The sequence below is a fragment of the Cryptotermes secundus genome, unplaced genomic scaffold (genome assembly GCF_002891405.2).
Source record: "Cryptotermes secundus unplaced genomic scaffold, Csec_1.0 scaffold796, whole genome shotgun sequence".
Taxonomy (NCBI): domain Eukaryota; kingdom Metazoa; phylum Arthropoda; class Insecta; order Blattodea; family Kalotermitidae; genus Cryptotermes; species Cryptotermes secundus.
The window spans coordinates 10,069-21,886 of NW_019738886.1; the positions used below are offsets into that span (position 1 = coordinate 10,069).

At 40.9% G+C, this 11,818-nt stretch overlaps 1 long non-coding RNA gene across 3 annotated transcripts in view; it reads left to right on the top strand.

Annotated features, from left to right (window-relative positions):
* The window catches only part of LOC111871271, a 13,126-nt gene extending 9,891 nt beyond the window's left edge, over positions 1-3,235 (top strand). For 2 of the 3 annotated variants that reach the window (XR_002843997.2, XR_004513751.1), the window contains exons 3-4: positions 684-744; positions 3,197-3,234. This is a non-coding gene — a long non-coding RNA (uncharacterized LOC111871271). Of the gene's footprint in view, positions 1-683; positions 761-3,196 lie in introns of all 3 variants that reach the window. The other variant, XR_002843996.2, reaches the window with a different exon arrangement.
* Positions 3,236-11,818: the final 8,583 nt, after the last annotated feature.

Here is an 11,818-nt window from a genome sequence, read left to right on the forward strand (position 1 = left end):
GAAACTGCCTTCTAAAAGAAGCTATCGAAGGAAAGATAGATGGGCGGATAGAAGTGACAAGAAGACGAGGAAGAAGACGTAAGAAGATGCTGGATGACCTTGGGGACAGAAGAGGATACTGTCATTTGAAGGAGAAAGCTCTAGATCGCATTAAGTGGAGGAATTGTTTTGAAAGAGACTGTGAACCTGTCGTCTTGACAGATTACTGATGATGATGATGAATATAGGACTGTCGTAACGTTGAATATAAGTCGAAATATGACGTTATGTATAAAATTGAGCGTCTTAACTCTTTTTCCACCCATAATATAAATTTATGTTATATATTCCGAGGTTATATTGCTACGTGATAGCTTAGATTGTGTCGAGAATACCTCTCCCATCTCAAGAGTTTGCGAATCCCCCACGGTAATATTAATGATACCTGAATATCACATATTATGGCATTATGCTGCCCTCCAATGGCATAACTTTATGACGAAAAATCTTTGTTGTCAGTGAAATCGTCCCCTAGTTTCTCAGTTATGGATACGCGACCAATTGAATGAGTTGTGGGCATATGATTCTCCCGAAATTCCCTACGTGGATAGGAAGTAGGATAATATTATACACGTAAAAGGGAAAAAATAGGGTGAAAATTACTGTCCTGTAATCCGACTGATATTCGAATGTTTCTGTTTCAGTCATGTTAAGAGGTTGGCCGATCTTGCAGTGTGGCCTAAATATCCGGTGTGCACCATCATGGTTGGTTTCTTTCCTGGTATGAAGAGGAATTTATAAATAATAAGAGAGTGTTATGCGTATGTTTATATACATTTATTATCTGCCTGAAAGTATATGTTAAGGGATTCAGGGTGATAGTGCAAATGGTAGTTGTTAATGTGTGTATTATCCTGGACCGAGAAATGGCCAGTGCACGAAATTTTACAAACATGTGTTTCCTCTGTTCCACAACGAAATCGAAGGGTTTTCCCTCTGCACCATGACACTGAAGTATGTGTGAAGAAAGAATACATGATAAAATTGATTTAACGAAATAAGTGAATATTAGAATAGTGGGTGTGTAGTGAGGCAACATTTCTTTAAGTTTATTCTTGCACTATTAAAATATCGAGTGAATTATGTGGAGTGGTTTAGAAGAAATGTGTTTTAGTGTTTATATGGATAGAGAGTGAAATATATTTAATGAGGTCATATTTGGTATGACAGAAAAGAGGGTGTAGTTTTGGTATGTAGCCTCTGAATATTAAAGGTGTGTGTAGGTTATTATTCAGAATGATTTTTTTATTATAAGTACCTACAAAAAGAGGGCGCAAAGTGAAATTCTAGTTCCCATCGAAGAAGTTATTTTTTTAAATTGTGTGTTAGTTCTGTGTGACTGAGTGTTGTGTATAGTAGGTGTTGTTTTGATTACAGTGTTGTCAAGTGTAAATTGAAGTTTAAATTTTCTAGAGTGACATTGTTTTTTTGTGTGAAATATATACAGTGATGTGTAGGGAGTTATTGTAGTGATTTGAAGAACGATAAGATTTTCATTCAGGCACATTCGATTCAGAAGTTTCCCCTCTCATGTACATATTTTGTTTGTATGAAGAATTCTTGCTTCTAACAAGGTGGTATGATAAGTGAAGCACATGATGTCATTGGTGTTATGCTGGCAATTGTGTTTAATGACAGTGTGAAATGTGCACAGTGGTCTGTAGATTAAGTGTTATAGCTTGAAGAATGATGGAAAGTGATTTCTAAGTTTGATGTATATTTCGGTGTGATACACAAATGATTGCATTCTTGCCATTTAATCTTCCAGGCTTACATGTTCTAGCAGGTAGTATAGGGGATCAGGGAGATATGTTCTTTGCATCTATTAAACTACTTAGAGAATAACATATTTAACAGGATTGCACGAGATGTTTAAGTTGACAGTCTTAAAATGGTATTTTATAATTAGGCTAGAACACATATAATGATGTGTTCGTCCTTATTTATTTATGTTGAATGATATATTGTTAGGTTGAGATCGTAATCAGCGATTTCCCTATCGACTATTTGAGCACTAGTATTGTGGGGAGGATACCTTTCATATGAAGTATATGTATGTCATTGATATATGTCGAAAACCATAACGAAGTTAATAATGGGAACTTTGGAAAAGAGAAAATTTGAGGAACTTGTGGAAATTATAAAAGTGAAACGAGATAATTGTGATATCGTTCACTTGAGAGTGTTTTGAAATATGTATTTCGGAAAGGTGCATTTAAATCTACTATAAATGTGGTCGTAGATTCCAGGTTTCAAAGAATATGTACAGAGTTTTTTCAGAAAAATATATGCAAGAGTTTGTGACGTGAGAAATTTCGGGAATAAAATATCCCGCATTAATATATAATGATTTACTACGCTAACAGATTCATTCAATCGTAAGATACTGCCGTCGACCAAACCGTGCTTAACTGATCATAACGATGGGCAGCAGTCGTTTGCGCACACCTATCATAATGTACAATCACAACCTAACATTAGCATAAATTACCGAACTTGGCCTCCTCCAATGTACAGATGGATGCGCAGTAGTATACTGCGCATACCTAATCTGACGAACCTAACCTAACCTAACTTAACCTAACATTAGGGATCGAAGGGCCAGCCATCTGGTTTACAGGTTGGTGCGCAGTAGTTCATTGCGCACACCTAAGAGGGACGTCATTTACGAAGCTGTTATTAATGGAACGTAATATAGGACTGTCGTAACGTTGAATATAATTCGAAATATGACGTTATGTATAAAATTGAGCGTCTTAACTGTTTTTCCACCCATAATATAAATTTATATTGTATATTCCGAAGTTATATTGCTACGTGATAGCTTAAATTGTGTCTAGAACACCTCTCCCACCTCAAGAATTTGCGAATCCCCCTCGGTAATATAAATGATTACTGAATATCACATATTATGGCATTATGCTGCCCTCCAATGGCATAACTTTATGATGAAAAATCTTTGTTGTCAGTGAAATCGTTCCCTAGTTTCTCGGTTATGGATACGCGACCAATTGAGTGAGTTGTGGGCATTTGTTTCTCCCGAAATTCCCTTCGTGGATAGGAAGTGGAATAATATTATACACGTAAAAGGGAAAAAAAATAGGGTGAATAATTACTGTCCTGTAATCCGACTGATATTCGAATGTTTCTGTTTCAGTCATGTTAAGAGGTTGGCCGCCCTGTCAGTGTGACCTAAATATCCGGTGTGCACCATCAAGGTTGGTTTCTTTCCTGGTATGAAGAGGTATTTATAAATAATAAGAGGGTGTTATGCGTATGTTTATATACATATATGTACATATTGTTATTAATTATCTGCCTGAAAGTATATGTAAGACATTCAGTGAGATAGTGCAAATGGTAGTTGTTAATGTGTGTATTATCCTGGACAGAGAAATGGCCAGTGCACGAAATTTTACGAACATGTGTCTCCTCTGTTCCACAACGAAATCGAAGTGTTTTTCCTCTGCACCATGACACTGAAGTATGTGTGAAGGAAGAATACATGATAAAATTGATTTAACGAAATAAATTAATGTTATAATAGTGGGTGTGTAGTGAGGCAACGTTTCTTTAAAATTATTCTTGCACTATTAATAATATCGAGTGAATTATGTGGAGTGGTTTGGAAGAAATGAGTTTTAGTGATTATATGAATAGAGAGTGAAATATATGTAATGAGGGCATATTTGGTATGACCGAAAAGATGGTGTAGTTTTGGTATGTAGCCTCTGAATATTAAATGTATGTGTAGGTTATTAGTCAGAATGTTACGTTTTTTGTGTTATTATAAGTACCTATAAGAAAAGGGCGCAAAGTGAAATTCTAGTTCCCATTGAAGAAGTTTTTATTTTAAATTATGTGTTAGTTCTGTGTGACTGAGTGGTGTGTATAGTATGTGTTGCTTTGATTACAGTGTTTTCAAGTGTAAAGTGAAGTTAAAATTATTCTATTGTGACATTGTTTTTTGTGAAAAATATATACAGTGATGTGTAGTGAGTTATTCTAGAGATTTGAAGAACGTTAAGATTTCCAATCAGACACATTGGATTCAAAAGATTCCCCTTTCATGTACATATCTTGTGTTTATGAAGAATTCTTGCTAATAACAAGGTGGTATGATAAGTGAAGCACATGTTGTCGTTGTTGTTTTGCTGGCAAGTGTGTTAAATGACAGTGTAATGTGCACAGTGGTCTGTAGTTTATGTGTTATAGCTTGAAGAATGATGGCAAGTGATTTCTAAGTTAGATGTATATTTCGGTGTGACAGACAAGGATTACATTCTTGCCATCTAATCTTCCAGGCTTACATTTTCTAGCAGGTAGTATAGGGGATCAGGGAGTTATGTTCTTTGGATCTATTAATCTACTTAGAGAATAACACAGTTTACAGGATTGCACGACATGTTACAGCTGACAGTCTTGAATTGGTATTTTTTAGTTAGGTTAGAACACATATAATGATGTGTTCTTTTTTATTTATATTGAATGATATATTGTTAGGTTGAGATCGTAATCAGTGATTTCCCTATCGACTATTTGAGCACTAGTATTGTGGGGAGTATACGTTTCATATAAAGTATATGTATGTCTTTGATATATGTCGAAAAACATAATGAAGTTAATAATGGGAACTTTGGAAAAGAGAAAATTTGCGGAACTTGTGGAAATTGTAAAAGTAAATCGAGATAATTGTGATATCATTCACTTGAGAGCGTTTTGAAATATCGGTATATCGGAAAGGTGCATTTAAATCTACTATAAATTTGGTAGTATATTCCAGGTTTCATTGAATATGTACAGAGTTTTTTCAGAAAAATATATGCAAGAGTTTGTGACGTGAGAAATTTCGGGAATAAAATTTCCCGCATTAATATATAATGATTTACTACGTTATCAGAGGCATTCAATCGTAAGATACTGCCGACGACCAAACCGTACTTAACTGATCATAACGATGGGCAGCAGTCGTTTGCGCACACCTATAATAATGTACAATCACAACGTAACATTAGCATAATTACCAAACTTGGCCTCCTCCAAGGTACAGATGGATGCGCAGTAGCCTACTGCGCAAACCTAATCTGACGAACCTAACCTAACCTAACTTAACCTAACATCAGGGATCCAAGGGCCAGCCACCTGGTTTACAGGTGGGTGCGCAGTAGTTCATTGCGCACACCTAAGGGTGACGTCATTTACGAAGCTGGTATTTAACAGAACGTAATATAGGACTGTCGTAATGTGGAATATAAGACGAAATATGAAGTTATGTATAAAATTGAGCGTCTTAACTGTTTTTCCACCCATAATATAAATTTCTGTTGTTATATTCCGAGGTCCTATTGCTACGTGATAGCTTAGATTGTGTCGATAACGCCTCTTCCACCTCAAGAGTTTGCGAATCCCCCACGGTAATATAAATGATTACAGAATATCACATATTATGGCATGATGCTGCCCTCCAATGGCATAACTTTATGAAGAAAAATCTTTGTTTTCAGTGAAATCGTTCCCTTCTTTCTCGTGTAGGGATACGCGACCAATTGAGTGACTGCTGGGCATTTTTCACCCCGAATTTCCCTTCCTGAATAGGAAGTAGAATTATATTATACACTAAAATTCGTAAAAAAAAAATAGGGTGAAAAATTGCCGTCCTGTAATCGGACTTGTATTCGAATGTTTCTGTTTCAGATATGTTAAGAGGTTGGCCGCCCTGTCACTGTGACCTAAATATCCGGTTTGCACCACCAACTTTTTTTTTCTATCCTGGTATGAAGAGTTATTCATAAATAATAAGATGGTGTTATGTATATGTCTATAAACATTTATGTACATGTTGTGATTAAATATCTGCCTGAAAGTATATGTTTAAAGTTTAGTGTGATAGTGCAAATTGTAGGTGTTAATGTGTGTATTATCCATGGACCGAGTAATGGCCTGTGCACCAAATTTTACAAACATGTGTTTCCTATATTCAACAAAAAAATAGAATTATTTTCCTTTTGAAACATGAAACTGATGTATGTGTGAAGGAAGGATACATGATAAGGTAGAGTTATTTATTTAACGAAAGTGAGTGAACATAAGATTAGTGGGTATTTTGTGAGGCAATGTGTCCTGGTGTTTATTCTTGCACTATTAATAATATCGTGTGAATTATGTAGAGTTGTTTAGAAGAAGTGTGTTTTAGTGGTTATATGAATAGAGAGTGAATTTTATTTAATTAGTGTATATTTGGTATGACAAAAAAGGCTGTAGTTTTGGTATGTAACCTCTGAATATTACACGTGTGTTCAGGTTTTTAGTCAGAATGATATGTTTTTATGTATTATTATAAGTACTTGTATGAAGAGGGTGCAAAGTGAATTTCTGTTTCCCATTGAAGAAGTTATTTTTTGAATTTATGTCTTAGTTCTGTCTGAGAGTGGTGTGTGTGGGGTGTGTTCTTTTCGTTACAGTGTTGTCAAGTGTAAAGTGAAATTTAAATTTTCTAGTCTGAGATTGTCTTTTTTTGTGTGCAATATATACAGTGATGTTTAGTGAGTTATTGTGGTGTTTTCGAGAACGTTAAGATTTTCATTCAGCCACAGTGGATTCAGAAGTTTCCCCTTTTATGTACATATCTTGTTTAGTATGAAGAATTTTTGCTTATAACAAGGTGGTATGATAAGTGAAACACATTTTGTCGTCGGTGTTATGCTGGCATACGTGTTAAATGACAGTTTGAAATGTGCACAGTTGTGTGTAGAGTATGTGTTATAGCATGAACAATGATGGCAAGTGATTTCTAAGTTACATGTATATTTCGGTGTGATAGACAAAGGGTTGCATTCTTGCCATCTAATTTTCCAGGCTTACATGTGATAGCAGGTAGTATAGGGGATCAAGGAATTATCTTTTTTCCAGCTATTAAACTACATAGGGAATCACAGTGTTTACAGGAAAGCACGAGTTGTTACAACTGGCCGTCTTGTAATTGTATTTTATCGGTTCGGCCTCTGCTCGGCCGTCCCGTAGGCAGTGTCAGCTGTCCGCTGACCCAGTTGCAGCCTTCTCGTCGTGGGATGATCTCCGTGTCTTTCTCGTCGTGTTACTCGTAGGGTACCCTCGGCGTCAACCACCTGCTTCTACCCTTGCAAATTTCGCTACTTACAGAGTCATGGATTTTACCCTAACTCTTTCCTAGTACTAACCTACTTTCTACTCAAGCTTCCCGAATACCCAAAGTGTAACCCTGATTGGTTCACAATTTAACTCCTCCAACCGGTTGCCTAACCCTTCTAGTTATCGGTGTCATTTTCCACACCCTTATTACCTATTCCTCCCTTGGTTGGGGAGTACGTCTACTCTTTCCTCCAGTGCGTCGGTGAGCACTGTCCTCACCTTGATTCGTGTGTGGGTGAGGTTGCGGGTTGGAAATCATCTAGGTCCATCCCTTCGGTTCTCCGTGTTTGGGTACGAGGCGTACTGCCTCACTCATTGCCAATCAATATTCTCAGGGGGTGCACAAACAACTGCACGCTCTCCGAGTTTCAAGGCTGTTCCCCATGTAGCTTGGTCCAACTGTCTTAATTATCCCTACACAACATTTCGAACATCTCTTGTGAAGGGTATCAAACTAGGGGTCTTCGGGTATGTCGTTACCAGGCCTACTTAAACCAAACTTCCTAATATGTACAACGTTTCTATCAACTGAGTCTAATCCCTTCTTATAACGTCTAATTGTGTGAAATTTACGCGTGTTTCCACTTCCGGCCGTCTTTATTCTTTGTAGCTTCGTTGGCTCCGGGGCCGTAGTGAATATTCATGTCGAGTCTCACTGGACAAGCTTGGCTCCGTGGCGCGTAATGCTGGTGAGTCCTCACTCGCTCTCTCTCTTCTCTTTCTTCGTCTGCGATCCCATTACTTCTGATTTCGCAGTTTGTTTCATTTGCACGCTGGCTCTCGTGCGGTGAATACCAGTAGGAAGTTTCCTCTGTGTCTCTTTACGATGCTGTGTCATTGGAATCCGAAATATTGCTTCTTGCAATTAGGGGTCTCTGCTCCCTCATTCTGCGTCTGTTTTCTCTTCTTCTCTCTTTCAACTCTTCGCTTGGCGCTCTACACATTTTGATCTGTTCGACATGGAGGTTTACCTCCTTGTGTCCGATTTGTACTCTGTAGACCAGATCCGAGATCTTTCTCACTATTGTGTATGGTCCCAGCCATTTTGGTTCAAGCTTCCTGCCCTTGACCATCTGCTTACGGTACACAAGCTGTCCTGGGCGATATTCGATTCTCCGTGCTCGCTTGTCGTGGCGAGTCTGCTGGTCTCTCCTTACTTTTTCCAGCTGCTTCCTGGCTTACTGGCGGGCTTGCCGTAGTCTAGCGGCCAATCTTTTTACTGCTTCTACCGCCGGTGCTCTATTTTCCCTTGCCTGCTTCTTCTGGTATGATTTTAGTTCTCGATCCGCCGGTCCTTTCATCTCCGACCCGTGCGTTAAGTGGTAGGGCAAATAACCGGTGCTACTGTGCGGCTGCGAACTGTATGCCCATAACACTAGATCCAGATGCTCGTCCCAGTTCGTCCCAGTTCGTCCCAGTTCGTCCCAGTTCGTCCCACTGGGGTCCGCATACATAGCCAGGCCCGCGTGGAGGGTGCGGTGAAACCTCTTCACCTGTCCGTTACTTTGGGGCCGGTATGGACTTGTAAATATCTTGTCCACTCCCAAAAGTCTACAGATTTCTCGGATTAAGTCCGATGTGAAATTTCGTCCTCGATCACTCAGGAGTTTGTCACACACTCCGTGGCGTGTGAAAATCTGCATTACCAGGGCGCTAGCTACCGTCGTAGCTTCCTGGTCTGGAAGTGGCACTGCTTCTGCCCACTTCGTGAAGTGATCGATGTACGTTAAGAGGTACCTGTTACCTCTCCTTGAAGTAGTGTAGGATCTCGTAATGTCAATGGAAACTACTTCCCTTGGCCCTCTAGCCTCGGGTAGGTTACCCATGGGCGCTGTGGTCACGCGACCTGCCTTCAAACGGGCGCACTGTTCATAACTCAATACGTAGTCTTCTACGTCCCGGTGAAGGTTGGGCCAATAATATTTCTTGCGCATTCATTGTTGCGTCTTTTTAACTCCAGCATGCGCCGCATGCTTGGCGTCATGGTGGTCTCGTATGAGCCTGCCCACCATCGTCTCAGGTATCACTAGCCGCGGTATTCCTTCCGGTATAGTAGGCCGTCTGTGCCGACCATATACTCTTTCCGCTGGCTTAGGCCCTCCTTCACCTTCCTGCAAAACACGTCGATTTCTTGTTCCGCTTTCACCTCTGATCTCGTTACTTGTCCTTCCATCGTGAGGGCCGCGATGTGGCGAGACAGGGCGTCTGGTACACAGTGATGTTTGCCCGGTCTATGGAGTACCGTGTACTCGAATTCCGATAGACGAAGAGCCCATCTGGTGAGTTTTGCACTACTATCTTTCAATTTTAGTAACCAACATAATGCCCCTTGGTCAGTCACAAGCGTGAACTTGCGACCATACAAATAACACCTAAACTGTTTCGTTCCATACAAGACTGCAAACAGTTCTTTTTCAGTAACTGACAGCTTCTTTTCAGCAGAGGTCAGCTGCCTACTCGCGTAACTAACGGGTCGTTCCTTCCCGTTTCGTACTTGGGCTAAAACTGCCGAGATCCCATGGTCACTCGCGTCAGTATGTAGCCTAAACTCGTGAGAAGGATCCATGTTCGGGTAAGCGAGCACCGTATCGGAGCTGTACTCCGCTTTCAAGCGACTGAACGCTTCTTCCTGATCCTTGTCCCACTGGAAGTTGTAGTCTTTCTTTGTCAATACAGTGAGGGGTCGACTGATTTCCGCGTAGTTTGGAGTGTACTGTCGGTAATACCCACTCAGTCCAAAAAATGACCGTACTTCCGTTACGTTGCGGGGTCGAGGGTAGTTTCGAATTGCCCTCATCTTGTCCTCACTGGGTCTAACCCCTTCTCGGGTTACACAATGGCCCAAGTATTCTACACTGTCCTTTGCAAAATGGCATTTTTCTAAATTTAAAGTTAACTTGGCCGAACGTAGCCTTTCAAAGACTTCCCTCAAGCGTTCCATATGTTCCTGTAACGTGCGACCAAAAACTAACACGTCATCCATAAAAACTAAGCATGTTACTTGACCTAGTTCTAACAAAACTTCGTCCTAGCTCGGGTGAGGTGTATGGGAACCTGCTAGTCCAAACGCCAAACTTTCGTACTGGTACGTTCCAAACGGAGTTGTAATCCCTGTCTTGGGTTTGTCCTCTGACCGTATCTCAATGTGATAGTAGGCGTCCTTGAGGTCCACGAATGAAAAATATCGATTTCCGTTTAGGCTGCCCAGGTTCTCTTGCACTAGCGGCATGCAGAATACTGGTATTTTCGTCACTGCATTCAGGCCTCTGAAGTCTGCGCAGAATCGGTACTTAACCGTTCCGTCCGTACTTTTCTTTCTAATCAAGATCACCGGTGCGGCCCATTCCGTGGCTGCTTTCGTCAACACGCCTCGTTCCACCATATCGTCAATCTGGTTTCTCAGCTCGTCTCTCAGAGCATACGGAATACGATATGGATGCCGTTTTACAGGTTTCGCCTCACCTGTATCAATTTCGTGGAGTCCGAAGTCCGTGAGCGGAATTATCCCATTTTCCGTCTTTTTGGAGAGATCTTGATATTCGAGCAGAGCTGGTTTTATAACTCGTTTTTCCTCTGCTGTTAAGTAGCTTATATTCTCCTCTAGTAACCTAGGTACACTGGCATTCTGTTCCCTCACTATGGGGTCCAGTTGTCGGGGGTACTTATCCGTTTTCAATATATTTGGTCGGATGGTCGCTTCGTCGTTTGTGGCGTCATCTACGAGGTCTGCTTCCGTGATGTCACAGACGTTAGCGATTTTGTCCCCGCTTGCAACGTAACTCTTTCCCTGCTGGTGTTATTCAGCTGGGCAGTGCAGTAGGTCGCTACGTTTGCACTTTGCTCCTCGCTGACGTTGCGTTCTTGCGTCTTGTGTGAGTGCGATGTTCTATTAACTCTGTACTCGTAAAAACGCCGGAAACTGTCCGAGCCGTATAAACTCCTCGAAGCGGTATCTCCACCGGTTCGGAATGTACCCATCTCTTGAGGGATGCTTTCGGCACAACTTTCGGTTGTTGATCTGTTATCTTGGCTCTTGTGACCAAAAGTGTTCTAGGTTCTAGGTGTACCGTCTGTGGCAACACTGCTTGCCATTGGTTGAGTCTATCCACCTGCCCGTCTTCCGTTGACGATTCTGTATCACTGGGTTTGGCTGAGGCCCCCTTTACCTCGCCTTCCACTAGTCCTATTGACTCTGTGGTTTTCCGTGTAGTCATCCTTGCTTCCTCTTTTACGTTTTCCTGAGGTCGCGGCTACGTCCTTCTAACCGTTGGCTTCTGAATATTCGCCTTCCTCCTTCCTGTCGGAAGGTACATCAGCTTGACTATCTGTCCGTCCAGGTTTATCTCTCCTGCGGCTATGTCAATGCGGGCGCCTAGTCCTTATAATAAATCTAGCCCAAAAATTCCGTCTTTCTGGATCGGAAAACCCACAATATCGTGGGTGTACTGCTTGTCCCCAATGACGAATTCTATCCGTCTGGTTCCTTCAGTTTCCAAGTCCTGTCCGGTTATGCCCCTAACCGCGTCCTTAATTTCGCTCGTGGGCTCATTCCCCACATATGGTTGAACTAGACACACGTCTGCTCCGGTGTCAATAATAAACTCGTAATCTG